The 25,792-nt window shown below is 39.7% G+C and overlaps 1 long non-coding RNA gene across 1 annotated transcript in view; it reads right to left on the bottom strand.

Moving 5' to 3' along the window:
- Positions 1-24,365, bottom strand: part of LOC115483438 — a 34,320-nt gene extending 9,955 nt beyond the window's left edge. Inside the window, exons 1-2 of the long non-coding RNA XR_003944352.1 lie at positions 23,948-24,365; positions 9,982-10,027 (exon numbers count right to left, since the gene is read on the bottom strand). This is a non-coding gene — a long non-coding RNA (uncharacterized LOC115483438). The remainder of the gene's footprint in view (positions 1-9,981; positions 10,028-23,947) is intronic.
- Between the last annotated feature and the right edge of the window lie 1,427 nt (positions 24,366-25,792).

Below are 25,792 nucleotides of genomic sequence, written 5' to 3'. Positions count from 1 at the left end.
TGACCGAATTTCGGCGAATTTGGCCATGTTTTCGTGTTTGGCCGCTTTTCTCATGCGGTTTTGGTGGCCATGTTTTGTGTATGTGTGTGTGTGGCTTTTGTCGCTGTTTTCATTGTCTGCCTAAAAGCGAATGCGTAAATAACGCATGAGCATATATGTATGTCTCTATGTGTGTGTGTGTGTACACTTAAAGAAATAATATTTGGCATTTACCTTTGAGTTGTCAACTGCAATTGAAATGACTTCGAGCGTTCGCTGATGCCGCAGCAATTGCAATTTGAATTGTGGGCAGAAACTTTTGGTGGTCTTGTCAAACTTGTTTGTGTTATTGATACTCAAGAGCATCCACTTACACACACACACACACGCGCGCGCGTCTACACTACACGCACGCCTACACACGTGTGTAAGCAGTCGAGTATGTGTACAAATATATATATATATATATAGATGTGTATATATGTGTAAATATATTTATGGATTTGTATTTTTGAACTGAGGACACATCCTATTCGGCGTAAGTTTCGTATGCCACTGAGCGCCAGCATTGGGCATCCGAAGAGTCCTTGGCATTTGTGCGAGAGCTGACGTCACTCAGAAAGCTCCGAATGCAGCCGAGTGCAATAGAGAGCCTAACGCAAGGCGCCTGCGCCTCGAGTCGAAGCTTTTTATCGAGATAGCAGCTCGGTGCGGGTCCCTCTCCCTCTCTCCCTCTCTCTCTCTCTCTTTCTCTGTCTTTCTGAACGTACACAAGTGTTTGTTTACGTTTTTGGTGATTTTGTTGGCCGGGCGGGCTACTCCAGCCATCCGCAGTCTGAGCCCTGTCCGTATGCCTCGTATAAGCCGAAGGTCAGCTCGTCGGCCGTACAGCCAGCATCCTTATCGCAGCAGACTGTAAATGCCAATGCAAAATAAATTGAGGCTTTACTCATCCAGTGGCATGCGCCTTCTGCCAGCTGCCCAATTAACCAAGACAGAAATATTTTACTTGCCGCATTGCCCTGACAACAAATTGATATGGAGAGGTCGAGAGAGAGAGAGAGGTGGCGAGGCAGGGAGGCTGTAAGCAATTGCAACACATTCTTGCAGCAAACAATTTTCAATTGAAACTCATGAAATGTTTCGGCTTCATAAGAGAAGTTTTCTGTGGCCACAAGCACTACAAATATGGACTCCATTATACTACAGACTCTCAATTTGCGAGCCAAGTCAAGCTCTAAGCAGATTAACAATGTTTTCTTTCACTACGAAACAAACAACTTATCCAACGGCTATATTTGATGTCTCCAGCTGTCAGTTTGGACATTGTTTGCCTTGTGCCCGTCCATTATCCATTATGTGGGCTATACCACTCGATGACTCTGTTGCCATTGTTGGCACTCCTTTATCCACTCACTTGGCAGCCACAAGTGACTGTGGGCCACGGATTGAATAACAATGCCATTGACACTATTCAAGCTCTGGCCACTCGGTTGACATCTTCACATATTCCACATATTATATATTCTAAATATTTATGCTTTACACAAAGCATATTATTTTTGAATTATAAATTGAACTTGCTTATGATAAAGCAGCATTTTTTTAACATTTATTTCAGTTTATATACAAAATAAAAATGTGGATAAAATATGCCTTAAAGCTTAAGATTGAAAATGTGAATTCAGTTTGTGATGCTCTTATTTAAGATTAATTTTTATTAATTTTGTAGACTTTTTTAGATAAATAATTGGAATAGAATATGCTGAATTCCATTTAAGCAATTCTAAAGAGCTTTAATAGCTCAACAATTGAGTAGAAGTTTTGATTTACTTTGTGTATCTTCTGAAGATGCTTCAGATTTCTAATTATATTTATAACAACAAACTCTTTTATTTAGCTAATTTTAACTAATTATTTTTTAAGGCTATCAGAATTATCTGTTGTCATTAAGTTAAGAATTCCTCTAAGTACATTTTCATTTTATAATATTTTCATAAAAATAAATGCAAATATTTCATTCACATGCTCCCATTAATTGATTTAAATTTTGTAGAATTTTCTCTTAATAAAATAATTTGAATACAGAAAACTTTTGGTATTTGCACTAATTGATTGCAATTTGCAGCACATTCCGTGAGCAGAACTAAAGAGCGAAAAGTTTTCATATTAAGCAAGTGGCATTATTTCACATGTGTTGGGCGGGCATATGAAAGTCGAGCTGTTTGCTTGTGTGTTTTCGTGCAAGCCATTTAACTTGCACTGAAATTGAACAAACTAATTTGATTTGTTTGCCGAGATGCGAAAGCGACTCAGTAATTAGTTGGTTTGGTCTGCACAAATAGGTACGCACAATCGAGCTCGTTTGTCTGTGCAAATATGTTGAGTATCTGAGCAGAGAATGGATATATATATATTTATATATATGGATATATATATATATATATAATATATATATATATATATCCATATATATATATATATATCCATGGGGTTGAGTGTGCCCATTGTGCGATGCTCTGATTAAGCATGTTGCCGGCTGCTGCTGCTGTTGCATGTTGTAGTTAGTTTATGTTTGATTTGCCTCCATAATCCCAGTCTACCTGCCTGGCCGCATACATATATCAATCTATATATGTGTGCTGAGTGACATTCATTGTGCTGCCAGATCATATCAGCAGAGCTGCATTCAACTTAAATGCTGATAAAATGCTATCAACTGAATGTCAAAACTTATTTTGTCCTTTGTCGTCGTGGTTTTCAGTTGCGGCTAATAAAACTTTATCAGCCTGGTCAGCCAACGTCCTGCTGTGGCAAAAAGAAGAAAGAACAGATATGAGCACACACATTTTGTGTTGCATATTTGAATTTTATTTTTATCAGCTTTGAGCAGGAAGCGACAGACTGAACAACAGCAGCGGGAGTAACAGAGTATGAACTCCATATCAACTAGATACACATACACGTACATTGTGTGTGCATGTGTGTATTAACAATCGATTGAAGGCGGGTTCATTCATCTCGCCAGGCTACGCCTATATGTATAGTTATATATATATTTATATATGTATGTAAGCTGTAAATATGCAACTATTCGTCACAGTTGGCCCATGAAAAGGTCTTCAAGCACTCGAGCAACATTTTCGCAATGCAATTTACGGCTTTGTTGTTGCTCAAATGTGACTGAGGCAACAATTGTTGCTGCAAGTGTAAAAACTGACAAAGAGAGAGCGAGAGGGAGGTAGGTAGTTGAGGGCGCCATTCGATTGCTTCAAGAGTAAAATTGATAAGATTAACCTGAACAGCCAATACACACTCTGTTTGCGGTTTCATTGAAATGGGCTGGGCTCCGGCAATATATATAAAAATTAACTATGAAAAGGAAAATATAAATTTAATTTCAATTTATAACTTAATATTTCTCTTTATTATAGCTATAAATAAAACAAATGAAAACAGAAAATATTGAACTATTATTATTTGATTTATTGCACTATAAAAATGATAAAATATAGTACACATATTTTAAAAAATAGGCATAAATTGCCAAATTTAGACAATTTTTTTAAATGTCAAATAATCAAAAAATTTAATATAAATTTTAGTTTTCACTCTTGAGTTTTCTGAATTTTAGTATTAGCTCTATTAAAAAAGATTTGTGACTAGGTTTAATAATTGATATATATTAATTGAGGCTATCTATGTAAGAGCTGCTTGACGCACCTACTTATAGGGTACAGAGAAAGCTGACAAAAGCAGCAAAACGTGGCAGGAGCAAGAAGAAGAGCGAATGCCTCACTCCATTTCCATTTCCATTTCCATTTTCATTTCCACTGCGATTGTCGTTTGCAACTCCTCAACTTAAATGGATGTGGATGCAATTGTGTACTCTGTTGTCTCTCAGTGTGTGTGTGTGCGTGTGTGTGTGAGTGTGCTTTGTCAACGATCTGATGTGTTGTCAGGCAACCGCATCATTCTGCTTGCAACTCCAACTCCAACTGAGTCTTCGCTTAGGGAAACTATGAGCGACCTGCCTGTGCCTCGTGCTGTGCAGCCCGGGCATGTTTATCAATGTTCTGCGCTTATCGCCGACAGCCGACAGCCGACAGCCGCCATTTTGCCAAGGCGGAAACGGGCAGTGGCCGAGGGGTGGCGAGGGTGCGGCCGTGGCTGGCGTTAGCTTGACAACTTATTTCAACATCTTGTTTTTATCCGTCCTCCGCTTCCTATTTTCATTTATTGGCAAAACTTTTTGCACACATCTGTGCGAAAGCAAGCACAAGGTATTGTGTGTGTGTGTGTGCGTGTGCGTGTGTTTAGCTGTCGGCAAAGTTTGTGCCATTGTTCAAGTAACCCATACATAAATAAGTATGAATACAAAATACGCATTCACAAAATAAAATATTCGTATGTGCTTTGCGAAATATTCTCACAATTTATTTTTATTAAATTCCATAGCTGATGCATTCAAGTTCTCGAATGCTCTCCAGCCCGAGCCCGATGAGGACAAACTTAAATAAGCTGCGACCAGGCAGTCGTCGAGCTGTTTTGAGTCAGTGAGTCAAAGGATGTCACAAGTTGCCTTCCAAGAGAAGTTGATTTCCCTCTGCCTCTCCCTCTCATATGTCATACAACAATTTAGTAAAAGGATTATGTTCTTAGCTTAAAACTTACCAAAAATTTAGTGTCAAACTTATGGGCCAACAACAAGAGATAATCTCTTGGATCGATCTGTGTGTAAATTGCGTAAATCAATTTCAATAAATTTATGCAATTTTAATAAACTCTGTCTCTGGGGCATCAGCATCTATTTATACACTGAATTCATTGTAAATGGGCATACGAATGGGAATGTTTATCAACCTTCAGCAGGCAGAAGGAGCTGTGGCGCAGTCAGCTCTTTGCTGGGTTCAGGGTATTTGCTAGTGTGGCACTCCCGACTAGCGCACTTTGACTTGTGTATGTTTTGCTATAGCAAAACTTAAGCTGAGCCCTATTTGCATTTACCTTCAAATATTAAAAACTAGTACGAAACGTCAGCTACTCGACGAGTCAACCAGGCATGGCTGCAAAACCTTCCCAACAGAATGACTCGAATTCAGCACAAATTTAAAGATACTATCTCTTTTAAAGAGCAAGTTGTGAGCTTATAAATACACCAGCTTTGAGGTGCAGAAGAAAGGCATTGCCTGTGAGTTAGCCAAAATAACTGCAAGTCTCATTTGAGCAGCTTGCGATTCGCTTTTTGAGCATCTCAAGGTCAGCATATAGACAAAAGCTGTTCATATTGAGCTCGAATCTATTGATTCTAAATTCAAGATAATTTTAACAAAAATTGTTACTTATTAAAAAATAAAAATCATTTACCAAACCGAATTTATGGCCATTTGAATAGGCTATACTGCGAGCATAATTTCACATTTATCTACAATTTTGCCATTTATCTAACTATATTTGAATGAACCAAACTTTGTCAGCAATATTTTCAACAATTATATAAAGCTTAACTGAAATAGTTTTAGTTTTCCTTATCAGCCCTCTTGTCTCTATAGATTCCCACCAAGCTTCACATGCCAATGCTACCCCAGCGCAGTTGAGAAAAGAAATACATTGGCTTTTAATGTGACAGCATTGAATGAGGGGAAAAAAAAACAAAAGAAAAGCAAACTAGCAGAACGAGCTAGCAGTTACAAGTGCAATTATTTGTATTACGTATACGTAATATGGTCGTGCGTTGTTTAGTTGGCCCTCTTGTGCTCTGCCGGATATTGCTAAACGGTTTATCGCACTTGGTTGCCGAGGGCGCCGACGACCGGAAGCAGCGATATATTATTAATGACTACACATAAGGCACTGGGCACCGCACAGCGACCACTCGAAGCAGCGCACGATGCGGCGTATGCGCAATATATATATATATATATATATATAGATATATGTACGCTTTTATATATTTTATTACCAACGCCCAGCCGAAAAATATAAACATTCACCCCGACTCGCTTGTTGTTGGCGCCACATTTGTAAAAACGCGTTATACTCGGAGCGTCTTGCCTGCTGGTTGAGGACTGAGAGCTGAGGACTGAGAATTGAGGATTGAGGGTTTTGGGTTTTGTGTTGCCTTCAGCTACCCGCCAGGCTTGTGGGCACGCTATTCGCATTCCCCTTTGAGTGCTTATTGTAAAGCGCCTTAATAAGATTTTATTGCGCCGAGTCACGGCCTGCGAGGCTGTGCGGCTGGGAGGCTGTGCCGAGTCGAACGTACGTGTTTGTGTACAACTGACGCAGATAATAAGTTCCATTCATGGCACTGTTCGGCCGTTGCTGGGCTTCCTTCTCAGTCTGCAGCTCCGCCCTGGCCATCAGGCGTGTCTCCACTGCCCGCCCTCCAAGCCAACGGATAATGACTGACCATTTTGAGCACCTACCCCAATTTGGGGCAGACGGAGCGCAGAATTGGCTATTTGGGATTCGTTTTCGTTACGTTTTCATTTTCATCTGTGGTTATGTTTGCGGCTATTAGTGTCAAGTAATTAATAAGCGACGGGCCGGGCGTGAAAGCATTTAAAATGCCTCAATAACTTTTTTGCAGCTAAAACTTTAATTACTCTGGATTACTAAAATAAATGTTTATATTTTTCGCCACAAGCAAAAACACACAAATTCGAATCCCTTAAGCCCCCTCGCTCCAACCCTGCACACCCTTTTATATCATTTGGCTCGCTCACTGTGCCCTTCAAAGCATTGACAACATAAAATATCATGATAAAAATGCATAAAAAATAAAATATCCTCTATACGCAATGTCGTGAATTCTTTATGGTGGCATTTTTCAAATATTATTGCGGAAACTTTTGCCTTTTTTTCGTCTGTGTGGGAGTAGGGCAGATGCTTATAAGCTGTTATGTATGTACATACACACAAATACATACATATACATACATACATATATATATATATATGTTTAAGCAATAAATCGACTTTGTTTCGTAGGTTGGCAATACGCAACTGACGCAGTCAGTAGCCTTTAAGCTACTTAGCCATATTTCAAAGCGAACCAGTAAAAATATTGCAGTCGGGCGCAATCAACTGCATAATACTCGTTCACAGTCCAAAAAACAGTTGAATCACTTCTCAAGAGACACTCTGCAGCAACTTCACTGATCAATTGTGGAGTTCTAGCTGCAAAACCTTGCCTGATTTACTTTGATGAACTCAAAATTTTAACTATTGAGCAGAGACTTTATAGGCGCATCTTAACACTGTATAAGACGAGGCTCAAATCTCTAGGACGAACGACCAGCTAGGCTTACCTTACTCCAAGCCAATATGCTCTCTTCACTTTGTGAACGAGTAGAGCAACTATTTTGCGATAGCAGCAGACTAACAAATACAAGCGAATGCCCATTGAAAACTTTGTGCAGATAACAAAGGCCACATAGCGAGTGGGAGGCGGGAGTAGAAAGAGCTCAATATATAGCTATAAATCAATCATATGTGAAAACAAAAATATAAGAACGAACAAAAATAAATGAAAAGCAGAAAATCTTATTTTTTTATCATAATTTGATTGTCATATGAGAAAAATCTCCGAGCGACTCTCAGAAATGAAAACGAGTCGTGAGTTTATTAAAAACATTTGCGAGTTTCTGTTCAAGTGCGGGAGTGGCTTAAGCTTTGCGGTAGTTTTTGACACGGTCTCGACATAAAAAAATATACTTAAAATTAATGTACAGCCTGCTCCGGTATGCATAAAAGCTTTGCGGATATAGTTTTTTCATAAATCTGTGCGGGATTTCCGCCCTTTTTTCGCCCTCCTTTGGCGCATAAAAACCACAATGTGAGCTTTTAGTCGTGTGGTTCGTCGACTCACCAAATTAATAAAAAAAGCGTCACTAAAAGGCAAAACTTTGCGAGACAACAGTGTTTCTGTTTGACATTGTCTGTCTCGAAAAATGCGATCATAAATGCGGCAGCCAAAGCACCGGCTGCCCGCCTGGGCCTGGGCCAATGCACTTAAGATGTCACACAAATGCAGCCACAGCCCTGCTCCCCCGGGCACATGTGGCACGCTCAACCTGTGCGCGTTGCCTTCCACTAGTTTTACTAGCCAATAACTTGGTTCGTTGCGGCAGTTTTGCTTTTATGGCAGCCACCGATTAGTTCTTGGGCAGCGACACTTTATGGCCAACGCCGAAGGAACTAGCCGAGTGCAGCCATAAAGAGCGCAAACGCATGGCCAGGGATCCCTGCTGCACATAAAAATGGGCAAAACAGGATCGCTGCGCCCTCTGCCTAAACAGTTGATCGCTCAACAGAAGTTGGTCTGATCTAAACTCGGTCAACAGCTGAGTTAAGTGGACCAAAGCACAGCAGAAGTGGAGCAAGTGCGTGAGCGTGTGCCACATAAATCTAAAGTGTTCATATAAAAAGGCAGAGTCGAGTCACTTAGCCACTCCGAATGCCGCTCCACTGTGCCACAAACGAGTTCTTTGACTTTGAGTTCGCTTGAGTTTGCCTAATCCTTTTGCCAACACCCAACACCCAACACCCAACGCCCAGGCCCAGCACTGACTACACATTTATTTTGCATGCTGATTTCGTGTTTGACTGGCTTAATGCCTACCCTTTGAGCTACGACGACTTTGTTGTGGCACAGCTGTAACCGCATTGTGAAAAACTCACAAGTAGCATAAACCACACAGCACAACAACAACAACAACAACAAAAACGAGCTCATTAGCAGCGCCCACACAGCTGAAGACGATTGGATTTGGCTTTTGCTTAAATTCTAGCTAAAAACACATACATTAGTCAGCCCCTAGTGACTAAGTGCTATTCATTCAACATCTAATGGAAAAGGTAACCATGACAAGTGTGCGGAGTGAGTGGCAGGTGAAAGCCTGAGTCAATTGTGAATCTGCACATTTTTAATTAGAAAATATATTTTTGTTATCTAATTTATCTTCCACTTTGTCTGTCTGTTTTGAGTCTGTTGATCAGAGTTTCCCAGTCTTTGTGCTCATCTTTTTGGCATTAATTGGCGAATCTGTGAGCTATGGAAACTGTTGAGCTGCACGCGTGAAAATGAGTTTTCATGCTTCTTGTCTTGGGGTTTGTATTATCTAAAGCTGAAATCTTAAGCCTGGACGATGCTCTACAAGAGCCTAAATGAACTGTAGGTAGAAGTCTTTATGCTGAAAGATGCTCTAGACTGTGGCTTAGAGCGCTCAAAGAAAGAAGTCTTTAAACTGAATGTGTCTTAATGAACTCTAGATTATTGTAGAATGCCCCTTCATTCTGAGCAATTCAAGACAGGAGTCTTCAACTTAGCTGATTCTCTAGACTGTTCCTTTTAACGATCCTCTGGAATATGCATATGAAGGAATATGGAATATGCAGTGAGCTCAGCACAAAGTCTTTAGTCTTCATCTAGAGTTTGGCCTAATGAACTCTAGGCATAACTCTGAAGCTTGAATGATCTTCTAGAATGTCCCATTATACTTTAGCTATATTGAGTTCAAGTCAGAGCTCTCTAGAATGTGCCTTAGTGAACTCTAAGCAGCAGTCTTAGTTCTGAAGCATGCTTTAGAATGTGTTCAGGCAGCAGTCTTAAGGCTGCCAAGACAGAGTTCATGTAATTCCTTAACCCTAGCCAATTTTAAAAAACTTCTCTTCAAGCAAACTTGCTTAAAATACAGGGTATTCCGGAGGCAGTCAAACTTATTTGCCATTTCGAAAGTTCAAGGTTTATGTGAGTAGTTAGAGAAATTGTAAAAAATACGTGAAGTAACATATATACTACGTATAAAATGACTCGGAAATAGTCTCACGTATTTCTGTTGTAATAGTGACGATTGCCATAAAAATGCGCTGAGCTGTATTTGTGTGGCGTTGACTCGTTTCCTTAGCTTCTTCTTCTTTTTTGGCAACCAGCGCAAGTGTCGTGACTGAAATACGAAATGTGCCCAATGGCTGGACAAATTCAATTCTCCAACTTACCTCACATGGGCAGCCGGCGTCCTGCAGTGGCTCGCAACTGTGGCAGCTGCAAGAGAAAGAATTAAATGAATTTCCACAACAATTAGAAATGAGAGCCAAACTAGCTTTATTTCGTGTCATATTTCAGTGCGGCATTCAAATTTGTATAGCTTCAGTTTGGCGCGCCTGGCAAATCCAATCAAATGTGAACGCGCTGCGCTTTTTCCTAGCCTAACCCCAGGCGCTGCGGAGTCCTGTCTCAGCTGGCGCGCTGTGCGCAGAAGAAAAGATTTAACTTGTCTCGGGCTGAGCGTAAACAGAATTATTTCCAGCTGCCTTGTGCTTGCTTTGTGCAGCATTTAATTGGGTTTTCTAGCATATTAGATTTTCATTTTCATCTTTGGCCGACGCCGACGCCGACGCCGACGTCGACCCCCGCTGCCCGCCTGCATAAATTTGAATACAAACACACGAAACCAAAGACTCTCTCGAGTGCAGAACTTAAAGCACAGAGCACAGAGCACGCAGCTGCTGTATTGTTATTCCTATTGAAATTTAAGATACATACAAGTGCAGCCTCTTGGCTCCACGCTCCAAGCTCCACACAACTGTGATGAATCTGTGTGCAACATGCAGATTTTTGTGCAACTCCAGAGTCAGATGTGAAATTCAAGAGCTTTTTCCAACTATTAACAAAAGACGGCAAGGCGTGCGAGCAGCAGAGGAAAAGCAAATACCGAACAAATTCTCTGAATGCAAATCTTATGACCCATGCGAATAGAAAGAGAACCCAAAGTGAGGCACACAAAGTATTGAATGGCCATCGAATACTCTATAGGAAATGAGTGTGCTTACTATATTCTGGGCAACTGATGTCAATTATCAATTAACAGCAACTCAACTCAACACGTTTTAAATGCATTGCCAAAACATGAACACTGCAGCACAGGGTATGGCATAGCCAAAACACATCTGCTTCATCGATCTGTTTTCCTTTGGTTACCTGTACTCGCACATTCATGTGGCATGAAGCACGTAGCTGAGATTTTTCATGCATTCAGCCAGGCAATAGCAAAAACTTCATCAGCTGGGAGTCTGGGAGGCTGGGAGGCTGAGAGGCTGTCAGTGTGGCTGTCAAGTTGCCTTGTGCAATTGTCATGCTCGGCTCTGCTCAGCCAGGTTTTTGGGCAGAAGGGAGCGTGCTGACTGTCAGCGGTTGTAACTCTACTTGCAAGCATCCGTTGCAGAATTTAATAAGTTGCCCGCATCATCATTATCATTATCACCATCAGCATTACGTTTACCGTTTACCGGTTACGGTTTACGGTTTGCCGTACGCATTTGCCAGCTAGCTAGCTAGCTACCTTCTTAATCATCATCATCTTCCTCTACTGCTTCAGCTGCTGCTGCTGCTGCTGCTCATTTTGTCATTGAGCCATCCTGTTCGTTTTTCATGTGCGCCGCTTTTGTAAGTGGGTTATTTAGCGTAAGTAATGCAATAAGTCTGTTAGTTTTCATATTTCCTGTCGTCTGCCGCTACAGCTGCATCTGCGTGTAATCCACGGAGTGCCGAAAAAATAAAGAGGGAAAAGGCAAACTTTTTGCGCGGCACACGAACTTCAAGATGATACGGCAAACTGAATTAGCGCTCTACAAATGTGTCCTGCCTCTCCGAGGACCGCTGGACTGCTCATAGATGGCTAGCTGGCTCTTAAGTCTCGTGCTTTAATTCATTGCAAGGAATTTTAATTCATTTTGTAAAACTTACTCAAAGCTGATTACCAAAGTTAAAGTTAATGCAGCACGCGAACAGCGAGCGGCAAAGTGTTTCTAATTCTCAATTAACTAAGTGCAGCTGCTCCTCTAGCTCAGCTCGAGTAAATTCCTCCTTTAGCCCTGAGCACGCATACTCCTCTATTTTTACAAATTGACTGCGGTCGCCTCTTCTTCGGCTTGCTGACTTTTTATCATCAGCATTTCTGCTTTCCATTTGACATTTATCAGGTTTTTCTTAGCTTCTATTCTCGTCCGTCTGCCTGTCCGATTTAATTGCATCGCAACTGCGAATGTGCTGAGCTATGCAGATGCAGCTTCCCAGTGAGATGCTAACAGATTTCGAGTTACAGATGTCAATTTACGAATTACAAACACAGCGATTTCTGATTGACTGACTGATCGATTGACTGACTGATTAACTCTTTAAGCTGCCTGGCCAAGAGCAGACCACAGATGTGGTGTATGATATTGAATAAAATGTTAAAAGGAATTGTTTTATTTATAAATAATTTAAAGCACTTTAAAGTATATTTTTATTTAATATTATTGTAAATAAAAAAATAAAATAAAAAATAAATAAAAATTTTCCATTGATATAAGTTTAGGCTTAAATTATTTATTATATTTTGGGGTGGAAAAATATCTAAATTATTATCTGTTTAACTTTTGTTAATGCCAATAAATTATTGGTGGATTAAAGACATTCAGACGAGAGTTTGCTTCTATAATTTGCTGCTAATAATGCAAATATATTAAAATAATAATGAAAACTGCTTTATTCTGTTTCAAAGTAATCTGCTCTCTCCAGTCAATCCGCTTTTGCATTGATTTGCATCAATTTAAAATCAATTTTGCCACTCGAAAGTGGATTGCTGCAATAGAAGCTGCTTAGAGACTTCTGTAGGGCTTGCAAAGTGGAGGAAGAAAGGAGGCTTAAGGTAGGCGAATGAGCCTCGCATTGCATAGCAATTATTTTACAACTTTAATATATATATTATATATACACACACTCATACCCATTCCCAAAGCAGTCTATTAATTAAACTAATGTATTAAAAACAAACTATTAGAATCACAATTGTTTTGTTTTTCGCCATGTAATTTAAGCTTGACAAAGAACACAAAATAAAAGCGCAAAAAGCAACGATAATAAATCATGTTGAGCCAAATAAACACTATTTTACTGTTTGGCAAACATAAACAAAAAATATTAAATATATTTTAGATTTATTTATTATTTATGTTCAAGATTAATTATATATTATATTGTCAGCTATAATTAATTGTTAGTCAATATTAAATTTAAAGCGTGGCACTCTTGCAGCATGGATGAAGTAAGCGCGCTCTAGTTGATAGTGCTCGACTAGAAAATACCCAACATAGACCAGCTTAAGGCAAAGCACACGCAGTAAGTCGACTTCATGGACTACAACTTTAGGACACGCCCACTGCTAACTGCTGCAAAAATTGCAGCTAAAACATTATACAGGAAATTGCAATTTTCAAAGCTGAGCATTTCGAAGAAAAGTAACAAAATAACTGTACTTATTTAGTTTGACATGAAACAGTTTTCCAATCGCTTTGCTACTTAACTTCAATTCAATGCAATTGCACAAGTTTGTAGTTAAGAGGTTCTCTAGAAATATATATATATATATATAAACGAACAAGTGTCTATATATTTGCTTGTAATTTCTTTGAAGTAAGTAAAACGCCCTTTTGAAATGAAGCATTTATTTGCGACAAGCTGATTATTATAGCTTCTTAATTGCTTACTTGAGCCACCCTGTATGTAAATGAAGCTCAACATAAAACAAGAAGCAGAAGAAGCAGAGACTTATGAACAAGTACAAGTGAAGTGAAATACGACATCTGGGCATGGCCTTACAAGGCGGACTGTCTGGCAATAGAAATAATTTTTGGTGGAAAACCAGCACCGACCTACCATAAAGAGAAACTACGAAATGAACGCGTACGTGACAATAAAATGAAATGTGTAAGAGCTGTCAGTGGCTGGGTGGCAGTGGTGCTGGCGCTGGTGGTGGAGTGGAGCACGTGAGGACGTGGCACAGAGACAGACCAAAGCGACATGCGGAGCGACACATTGCTGTGTCGCTTGTTTGCGGCTGCTTCAGCTTCAGCTTCAGTTGCAACATGCAGCCGCCGCACCAACCACCGCACCACCCACTGAACACCGCACAGTTTCATAAGCGAGAGCAAAGAAAAACAGCGAATTGTGAATGCAATTTGACAAATTTATTTGCAACGGCAGCAGCAAACGCGACTTGAGTGCAGATACAGATGCCACACACACACACACACAGACGCACGTTTGTGTTTGTGTAACAAAATGAAACTTCTTTAATATTGTAGAATGCCACGTCGCAACGTGCAACATATATGAAAAATGATAGAAATTTGCCAAGTTCCAGTTTGGCGACAATATGCAAATGCCAACGGAAATCGAGTTACTTTGACAGGTAGCACGATTTTAATAAAAGAAACGAGAGCAACGGCTATAACTGGCAGTTGCTCAGCTGCTCACCTGCTCACCTACTCACCTGTTGCTTGTCTACACACGACTCTGAAAAATTCTATTAAAATGTGCGCCATAAGCACGCATTAGACACGCTCAATTTCCTATTCCATTTTCCTGCTTTTCAGCCACACACACATACAGAGAGGGAAACTAACTCCTTCCGGAATCGACACCAAGTTTCACAGCATGTGCTTCCCTCTCAGAATTCCCATTACTTCATACTTCTAAGCGCCAGCTTCGTCGGCATTTCATATATGGCTCAGGCGTTCCATTCCAGCCCATTCCATTCCATCCCCTTCCAAACGCTGCCACATTCCAGCTGCTGCATCTGCATCTGTAGTCGCGGCTGCCGGAATTAATGCCTCGCCCGGGGCAGCTGTCGCCTATTTACCTGGCAGCCATGTGGCAGGTGTGCATTACATACAGCATTCCATTGCAGCGCCTCTGCTCTGTGGCATGCCGCCCACCCGCCCGCCTCTAAGTAGTTAAAGCGAAACCCATAAAGTTTTGCCTAACTCGCTCGCTCGCTCGCTCGCTCCTCAGCAACAAATTAAAGATGCATTTAAATTGAATGCCTAAGTTAATATTTACATATCTCTCTCTATCTCTCTCCATCAAGTGTTGCCTCTATGCATTCAGTCAGTCAGTTGGTTCTATTTAGATTTCCGGGTCTTCTTAATGGAGCAGCCCCTATAACCGATTCTAGTTTAGAATTCTGCGCCCTGGCGCCCAGTAGTGCATGCTGCCTGCTGCTTGGATAAGGGTAATAGGATTTTCGGGTCACTCGCAGTCCATTTCAATTAGTGGGCACATGTCCAGGGACTGCCGCCATCATTTAATTTGTGCGTGTGTGTGTGCGTGTGTGTGTAGCGAGTTCCATTAGAAATGCAGCGTGTGATTTGTCCCACTGAGGTAAATAATAACAAAACAGCTCCATTAGCAACGCAACTGAATCTGACTTAAATGAATTATGCAATCCCCAAGCCCCGAGCCCCAGCCTCCATGCCATGCCCCAAAATACTATTCATAATCATAATTTAGCAGAAGCCCTGCTATTTTTAGACTTAGTTACGTCCTATTGAATACTGTGAGTTGAATGTTAAAACTAATGATAATGAGAATGTAATGATAAGAAAAGAAGAGAAGGAGAAGGGAGAGAAGAAGAGGGAGGGGGAGAAGAAACAAGGAAAAGGAAGGAAAAGGGGGAGGAGAAGAAGGAGAGGAAGAAGAGGAACACGAAGACGAAGACGAAGACGAAGACGAAGACGAAGACGAAGAGGAAGACGAAGACGAAGACGAAGACTGAAGACGAAGACGAAGACGAAGGACGAAGACGAATACTAATACTAATACTAATACTAATACTAATACTAATACTAATACTAATACTAATACTAATACTAATACTAATACTAATACTAATACTAATACTAATACTAATACTAATACTAATACTAATACTAATACTAATACTAATACTAATACTAATACTAATACTAATACTAATACTAATACTAATACTAATACTAATACTAATACTAATACTAATACTAATACTAATACTAATACTAATACTAATACTAATACTAATACTAATACTAATACTAATACTAATACTAATACTAATACTAATACTAATACTAATACTAATACTAATACTAATACTAATACTAATACTAATACTAATACTAATACTAATACTAATACTAATACTAATACTAATACTAATACTAATACTAATACTAATACTAATACTAATACTAATACTAATACTAATACTAATACTAATACTAATACTAATACTAATACTAATACTAATACTAATACTAATACTAATACTAATACTAATACTAATACTAATACTAATACTAATACTAATACTAATACTAATACTAATACTAATACTAATACTAATACTAATACTAATACTAATACTAATACTAATACTAATACTAATACTAATACTAATACTAATACTAATACTAATACTAATACTAATACTAATACTAATACTAATACTAATACTAATACTAATACTAATACTAATACTAATACTAATACTAATACTAATACTAATACTAATACTAATACTAATATAACATATTGCTCTCATAGTAACATTTCTGGATCTTTTATATGGGGCACTAAGCAAACATAAATCAACAGAAGATTTGCAAAAAAATGTCTTTAAAGCTTGCTTTTTATGCTAGGTGCGCTGCTTTAGCTGGCTTTCGTCTAGTGTCGAATGCTCTAAGCTCTGAGTGGCTCAGCTTTCAGTGTGCACATAAAAAATTGTCTGCGAGCTGAAGTAAAAGCAAAAGCAAAAGCAAAAGCAGAAGCAGAAGCAGCAGCAGAAGCTAAAGCTAACAGCGAGCGACGCTGCACAGTTCAATGCGCGTTTATGGCTTTCCAATTGCGATTGCTTCGTGTTGTTTGCCCAGTCGATGTCCCTTTGAACGCTTGACACTACAGAGATAACGGAGCGCATCAAATCATTTCGTGCTAATGGAATTGCATTGATGTTGATGGAGTTTTTAGACTCGCCAACAATGGCTACAAGCACTATGCCATCAAGTTTGCCATGAGCCAAGAATATTTATAAAAAAATATAGCTGATTGAGAGTTTCATATGAGGCATGCTCTATATACCTTTGAGGCTACATATAGGTACAGCCCTGTCACAATCAGCCCAACTAAGCTGGTAAGAGTATTAGCGCGTCGTTTGCCACCTTTTGTTAGCGCTTCAACTCTGTGTCTGTGGCTGGCTTTTTAAGAGTTCATCCAATGTACACTCGAACGCAATTTTGGTGGCTGGCCTTCTTTTAGCTTTTTATGGCTTTTCGGTAGAATCGAAGGCAGGATTTTGGGCCCGGCTAAGAGCCCACGGCAGACAATGATGATGCTGACGATGACGATGATGATGGTGAACCGGTTTATTGAATTTGTGTGCGGAAATTGCTGTTTGCTCGGCGCGTAATACCAAATGGAAATCAGAGAAATCTGCATAGTAATGTCAGTTGACATCTAAATATGTTTCTCATACGAACAGTGTGAACCAAGCTACCCCACGCAAAGTTCATTTGCTGTGCTGCTTTTTGGGTAATACATCAAACAAAATTAAAACGCACTGCGGCTGAAGGGTTGGCACAACATTTGCCACTGGCTAAAATAATGATGTAGCTGCCAGAGGGCGACAGACCGGGACAGACACGGGCCACGTGTCTGCTGCGCCGCGGGGTTACAGATGCGATGTCACTCAGCGACAAACGGAAAGCTAGAAAGGCTAAAGCTTGCTCCAACAGACTGTTGCTTCTTTGTTGCCGTTGTTGTTGCTGCTCAATTGAGTCCATTGGCTCATGGCCAGCTCACGCCCCAACTCCATCTCCTACCATTAACTGTAGCTGGCAGTCCAGAACTGAGCTCCAGACATGACGGCGCTGGGGTTGAAAGTGCATGACACACAATTGTTTCCCTGACACCCACCCGGCATACAACCATTAACATGCACACCCGTACACGAACCCACAGCCCAGCCCAGCTCAGCGACGCCCATGCCCCTCACCTCACCTCAACGCTCAACCATCAAATTGTTTTTGTGGTTACCAGCTGGTTTATGGTTACACATTTTCTGCTTTTACCTTTAAACCTTGGGTTCCTTTTATATTGACATCGTTTCTGCATGCAATCTAATAAATGAGTCGTGTGCGAGGGGTGTCTACACACACACATGTGTGTGTGTGTGTTATTTGGAACAACTGCAGGTGCTCAAAAATAATGTTTTCGCATTCTCCTGCCCAGCCGCCCCTGAGCCAATGCTTGTCATGCTGAGCTTCCTGGATGAATTGCTGCTATCGCTTGCTCATAATTTATTACCTGTATTAAATACACTATACACCTATAAAATATGCCGTTGTCTTGGAGCAATACATCAATGGGAAACCCGCACTAATTGACCAATTCACTTGTTATTGCGACAAGATCTATAAGCATAAACGTCATGAATATATGTAAGCAAAGTGCAATATACATTATTTATTTTTACATATATATATATATATTTGTTTGTGGTGCAACGTTACTGATTTATAGTTGCTTTTATTTATTATTAAGCCTCGGTAATTGGCAAGACCCGATTGTGTCCCATTCAATCGTAATCTGATCCATAAATTGTTTTCATTTGTTTGGCTTTTCATTTTAAATACTTCGATTAAGGTGGAAATAAGTTGGTCTTTCATGGAAAAATGTGGATTTCTTTAATCTGAATACGTGAATATTGCAAAATTGTCAGTACAGCATAAGAAATGCTTGCAGTAAATGTTTAATAATTAATAGTTAAGTAGTCTGTGGCCTAGCGTCTCAGAAACTCAGGCTAATATATATGGACTTATATGAGAACTGGATGCTGATAAAAATATTTAAATTAAGGATAGATATATGGGTAATATAAATAATATATAATTGTTTTTATTTAATAAATTTAAATTGTGGAATTTAATATGAAATCAAATACAAATTTTTAATTTTTTTTTTAATATCTTATATTTACTTTTGTCTTTACCTAAAAGGGACTATATGACCTCAGACTTTATCTCAAAAATTAAGTTTTCTTATGAAGTGTAAAGAGCTAAACGGATTATTTCATATCATCATATGCACTCTTATCTTCTTATATATATATATATATATATATATATATATATATATATATATTTATATTTATATGTACTATATATATTTTCCTTTATTACTTCATAGTTCTAAGAAATTATGTCAATGCGGATTGTATTTGAATTCTATTTTTAAGATTAAAAACTTTTAATTGTTTCTCTTTCTCTACATTTCTCTCACTTTCTTCCCCACTGTCGCGCTCTCTCTCTCTCTCGCTCTCTGCATCTCCCGCTCCCTTTCCTCTCTCTGTGAGACTTTTCCATTCTCTCTCTCGCCCCCCTTTCACTCTCTTCATTTCAATCTATCTCCCTTTCACCTTCTTGCTCTCTCCCTCCTTTACGCTCTCTTGCTATCTTACTTTGTTCTCATTGTCTCTTAGACACCTCTTCCTTAGAGTTTCATTGCTCAAATATGCCTTCAGCCTCATAGCAGAATTAGGCCCATTTGTGAGCCAAGCTTAAAATTATAATTTTCCGACAATTAATCGCAGCGCCACGTAAATTATATGAAATAAGAAGATTCGCTTGGCAAAAGGTTGGCTAATTTCGTGTTCCCTGGCAATGGCTGCTATGATTTTAATTAAAAGTTTAATTACACATTTTTCCGGTCAGCTGCTGTGACCTTTCGCCAACACAGAGAGCCCAGAGAGCACAGAGAGAAAAGTCAGCTGGCGAGCCTATTACAGCCACTCGAAAGAAGTCTCGAAAAATCTGAGTGCCCAGCGAATCGGAGCAATCAAATCTGATTTAATATTTACGACTGTGCTACGGCATCGTTTTGAATTTAATTTGCTGCTATTTCTGGGTTCATTTTGTCTAATGGCATTTGGAGACAATTTAATTAATTTGAAGACAACAAATATTTTCGTCCACTGACATGTTCCAGCGGCGCAGAGAATTCAAGCTCAAATGCCAACAATTGCAGAAATACAAATTATTTAATTTGCTCAGTGTGTGTGTGTGTGTGTGTGTGGGTGTGCGTGTGTGTGCACAGCGTGGTATTGTATTGAGGCTGAGGCATTGACCAGTTGCTGTTACGGTTGGGCAGTCAGCGACCATTCACTGCCCATCACACACCGCCCACCGCCCACCGCCCACTGCCCACCGCACACTCGGCACTTGTCAGTCTCACCCGTCGTCCAAGTCATTTAATGTCAGTCGACTGTTTGGCATGCGGATCACGTAGTTTCTGTGCCACCAGCACTTTTTCATTTCCATTCATTCACTTACGCGCTGTGGCTGCGGCCTGAAGAAACATCAAGCAACACACACACACATCACACTCACTTACGCACGCCATAGTCAAATGGGTGGCTTGACTTGAAATGCTGCTGCTGCTGCTGCTTCTGATTTGTTTGGCGGCGCAGCTGACAGACGGACAGACTGGAGCTGGCATTGAAATTGAATTGTGAAAACTTCGTGGGCGTACGCAGCTTTTTTTATAATATAATTTGCACTTAATTGGCCAGAAACAAGCTTTGCAATTACGCATCCCACACTCAGCTGTGTGCCTCATCTATTTCATATATGTGCCAGGCACACGAGTCGTATACGCAATATATGGCATACTAGAGTTTGCATAATAATCATTTCATAATTGTGATAATTTCCAAAGATTCTTTGCCTAATTTGGTATTTGAGTTGAGTTGTGGGGATTAAGCTGAAATAATTAATATGTTATAATTACAATGCCTTTAGATGTCTCACAATTTAATTTTTACATAATTTGTTTTCTTTTTTTGTGTAGTCTACAGAAATCCCTTTAAGGCCTGACAACAGCAAAAAGTTGCAGCTTATCTTGTTCTAGCTGCTTTCTGCTTGCAACTTATGCAATAATAAGTTTAGCCTTCAGTTTGGGTGAAGTTCAGTCTCTGAGTTTTATATCAGAAGTCAACGCTGACATTTTTCATCTTCAGACTCAGCTGGTGCTGTGCTCTTATGAAAATTTCTATTACTAAGCAAACTCGATTGCAAGAGTTTAATATTTTTAGTTCTTAAATATAACGAGCACGAGTAAAATTCAGCTTCATTCCTTCAATCTCTTTGCTCCATATTCATAACTAAATTTGATAATTCTAGTAAATTAATTAATATATTAATATTATTAATATTATTCCAAGTTTGATCTACCTAACTTCTACATAAATATTAGAACTCATCTTGCAATCAATCGAAGTCTATCATAACCCATTAAATTTAAAGTAAAACCAGCTTTTTATAGTGTATTTCGCCTACTCATACAAGTGTATTCGACATTCCTACTCCTACACACACACACATACACATAGTATGCACATTTGTTTTTTATTTTGTTCGGATAAAAGTGCTAATACAAACAGCTGAGCCGGGAACAAAGTTCTTGGAACCGCTTCGTTGTGGTGCGAGGCGTTGAGTAATCTGGAAGCATGCAGAAGTTGCGTGAAGCGTTCGCCTTTGTGGCTGGCTCGCTGGCTGGCTTATCAGGGCCGCTAGAAGGATAAAGTTTAACGGAACAGCGAAACAATGGCTCGGTGTAAGAGTGAGCGCGGCTTTGGAAACGCATATTCAGGCTTTGGTTGCGCGTTGCCCTGGTTAACAAAATGGCGTCGGGGCACATAATTAATAGCACTAAGGAGATTAGTTGCCCTGCATAGCACGAACCACAGCCCAACCCCACGGTGCCCTGTCAATAGTTGCACACGCAACGGCCCACTGTATGTATGTGTCTGTGTGTGTGACTCGCTGTCAGTCAGAACACCGTTTGCACCTGTCCGGCAATTCGCCCACAGTCTGCACGCAATCTAATTTAGCTAGGAAAAGCGAAACGTGCCCGTGGCGTGGAAATAGCCAAAGCTAAAGTCGCACCTCCTGCCACGCCCGCCCATCAACACAAGGACCTCACTCGCCAATGCCGTTAAGGAGCTCAGGATGCGGCCCAAGCTCTGCTCTGATATCTTTATATTGAGCACTGGCTCAATACTTCTCATTAGACAGCGTAAAGTCAACACAGAAATTGCAGCACTCAATACCTGAGAACAGGCAGCCACAGTTGCAGTTGAGCATACACGACTGCTGCACACCCTGTTAGCAGCTGAAATGGTATTCAAATGAGTTGAAAACATGTTTTCTTGACCTATGAACAATATTGATTTGTGCTCTTTATGGGTCACATATAACTTTAGTTCGTTGACGAGGGAAGCTAATGAGACAATAATTGGTGGGGCATATCATTTATTTTAATTGTCTGTCATCTTGTAGGCGTGGCTAGTGCATACTTTAAATAATTTGTGGAGAAGTTTGTGAGTTGTAAAACAAATCGTCGTTAGTTAAACGGCGATTGTTGGAACTGATTTTGCGAGTGTATAAAGTAAGTTAGGAAGTCTTAAGGGCAAATAAGGCAAACATAATTTTTTATGTATTTTTTCAAAATATTTTCAAAATTTTTTTCAAAATATTTTTAGAAATTTTCTTAAAATGTTTTTAAATTTTTTTTATTATTTTTTTATTATTTTAATATTTATTCTTATGTTTCAAGAAAAATATAAACTTCAGTTTTATTTTTAATATATGTTTAATAACTAAGACATACAAACTATGCCCATGAATTAAAAAAATTATGTTATTGTTACTTAAATAAATAAAGTGCAAAATGATTTCAAGCAAATTGCTTTTGATATGTTTTCTTTAAATTAAAAGTGAAATATATGAAATTCCGCGTGAGTTCATGAGGAAAGAAAACAAACAGCTCAGGCGGAGCATCCCTTGATGATTGATCACAGCAGGTGCACGGACCAAAGGTGGTGTAAGACGTGGTTAGGTGGTTGGGGCTTTTGGCGGGGCGAATTCATGCGAGTCAAGGACCCGCCGAGGCCTCGAACAGCATTGAGGGAACTTGGTTTTGGGCGCAAGCTCCAAGATTTGAGCAATTATTTTGGTGGGACGGTTGGAGGTCGGGGGTTGAGCGGCGAACGGGCTCAAGGATAATGCACTTAAGCCCCGGTTACCTGCTACGTATTGTGCAAGTTACCGTTACTCAGCTGGTCTTGACTGCTTTTATATGCACATGCATACGAGATGCGTCTGAATTTGAATTATTCATCATTGCTGCAGTTGCAGTCGTGATGCTGCTGCTGCTGCTGCTGCTTGAAGACGAGGGTTGTTTGTCGTCCTTGAGGGTTGGCGGCAACAGGCGGCGCGATGCGGCAACACTTTGTGCATTTTCCAGTTTCCAGCTCACAAAGTCCGCACAGCATCTAGCATTGTAGCTGCTGTTGCTGCTGTTGTGTTGGCGGCAATTCGAAAGCAATTTTAGCAGCATTAATCATTCCCCTTATCCACACATGACACGTAACCCCCAACCCCCAACCCCCAACCCCCTCACACAGAGTCAACTGGCCTTTTGTCTAATGTTGACAAAACGCATTTTAAGCTCTTCAGAATTGCCTTCTTTTGTTTAGTTAGTTGACTGCCCACTGTGCATACATATGTGGATTTGGATGGCTGCGCCTGTGAGCTTGAATTTGGATTTGAATTTGGCTCTGCGAACTGGTTTCTGGGACAGCTGGGCTGCTGGCTGACCCTTAATATGAATTGACTTTGGTCACTTTTGTTTGCGTAAGCCCTTAACTACCTTATTGTATTGGCTGTTGACTAAATCACTTCAGTGCATCAGTTGCGCATTTTTTAACTGACTACACTGAGCGAAAGTGGCAAGCCTTTAGAAATTTAGAAAATTTAAGAAATATTCGATTTTATACTAATTTTCATTTAATTAACTAATTTTAATTTTATAATATAGTCGAACTCGAAATATTTGCCACCCTGTGATAAAAAAGTTCCTTTAAAAAACTTCGATTTTTGTCCTTTTTTTATATAATAAAAAGTTTTTAATACAACAAATATTTTTTAACTTCATAGAGTTTTTATGTGTGTTATAATAGTTAGTTTATAGAGCAGCAATAAATCCAATTTATCATACAAAAAAATGCCAAATATATGATCTGCCATCAACTATATTCGCACTCACCTAAAAAACTCTTTTCCTCTTTTGCGAGTTGAAGTTTTCGCAGTTATTTTTCACAGTTGCTGCAAATGCACGACAAATTAACACAGCCAGAACAAAATGTGAAATAGTCCCGTTGCAACGGCTGCTGCTGCGGCTGCCGCTGTCTCTGTGTCCCTGGCCGTGTCCGTGTCCGTGGACGCCACGCCCGCGGCTTTGCTGTGGCACTAAGCAAATGGCTGTTGCGAATAAAAACTAAAACTCTGCTCTTGTTTTTCTGTGTGATTTTCACACAGCACACGATTGGGATGGAAAGTTTATTCAAGGAGGGTGGAACGATTCCGTTCACCCTTGGGTGAAGGCGCAACACGGCGTGTACAATTTACAGTTACAGTTAGCCCGGCACGGCAGAGCAAATCCCACTTTAATGCTTTGTCCTTTAAGTTGCAGTTAACAATAAATATATATATTTATATATATATTTTTTTTTCGACTCTTTTTAAATATATATTGTATTTATTATTTTTGTTATCAATAATGTATATTCGAAATATGCTTTTTAATTGCGCCTTTTGCTGATGCAATGTTAGATTTCAACCCCCGCGCCTCTCTCTCACTTCAGCCAGCGACATTTGTTTTTGTTTACCAATTGTGTTGGATTTACCGTTACCGCACACGCGAACGTCTTTCGTAAAACTGGCCAAAAAGTCGCACACGCTCGTCGGGCAGAATTTCTCAATTGAACTTTGGAAAGTAGAATGGCAGTTGAAAGCTTCGCAAAGAGCACACGCTCAATTGCAATCGCTGTCTCTCTCCCTCTCTCTCTCTCTCTCTCTCACACACACACACATTCACTTTGCCTCGCTTGGTCAGTCGCAAGCGGCAATGGCTTTGCACAATAAATGCGACGCAACAGCGCGTCGAGCTTTGAACGACAACCACCCAAAAATGGCCAAACGACTCGGCGAATCGTTTAAAAGCTCCAAACACCCCGTTAGCTAAGCGCATGCGTCAACATAGTTCAAAAGTCGCGCTCAAAGCTCTCGCAAACACTCTCTCTCTCTCTCTTACTCTTTCGTTCTCGCTGTGTTATGTGTGGGTGGTGGTTGCCCAGCGTGGGGTTGCGGTCTATTTGAGTTGTGTCCAAGTGTGGGTGGATGATTTTTCTCTACCGCACGTTATTATTGTTATTGTTGTTGTAGTTGTAATAATGCAGCAGCAGTGGCAGCAGCAGCAACAGCAGCAGGCGGCGTTTTAGCGGCAGGAATGTGCACTTTGTTCATGTTGTTTGTGCTTTGTTGCTGTTTCTGTTGTTGTTGCCGTTGTTGTTGCTTGCTACTGCAAATTGCCTCGTAGCATTTAAGTCGAATTATGAAACTCGGCGCAGGCAGCCGCCGCAACGAATCCGCGCGCCCCGCAACAGAAGCGAAGCACCCATGCAAAAGCCAGGAATGGGAATGTGAATGCGCCTAAGGGAGAATACCTGTATTTTAATTAATATTGATTGAACATATTGAGCAGTGCAGGTGAGCCTTAATTTAATTGTGTTTATTTTATTAACAAACAAACAACTTTCATAGCTTATCAAATTTTAAATGTGTACGCATAACTGAATTAAGACCAAAAAATTGAGTTTTTATAATATATTTTTTTTTTGCAATTATGGACATATGTGATTTTCTATAAAGAAATATTTTACTTAAAAAGCTTAATTAAGGTTGAAATTGAGTTTTATTAAACATTAATTATTAATTAGGTAGCCTAGTTATATAATCAGAGTATACGGGTATATATGTATATGCATGCAACATTTAACATATTTATTGTTTTCACCTGTTGAAAATGAGAAAATATTAAGAAAGGGAACCC

This window comes from Drosophila hydei, unplaced genomic scaffold, assembly GCF_003285905.1.
Source record: "Drosophila hydei strain 15085-1641.00,03,60 unplaced genomic scaffold, DhydRS2 tig00008132-arrow-arrow-pilon, whole genome shotgun sequence".
In the NCBI taxonomy this organism is placed as follows: Eukaryota; Metazoa; Arthropoda; class Insecta; order Diptera; family Drosophilidae; genus Drosophila; species Drosophila hydei.
The sequence above is the reverse complement of the archived record's forward strand: the minus strand, read 5'-3'. Positions and strand labels throughout refer to the sequence as shown.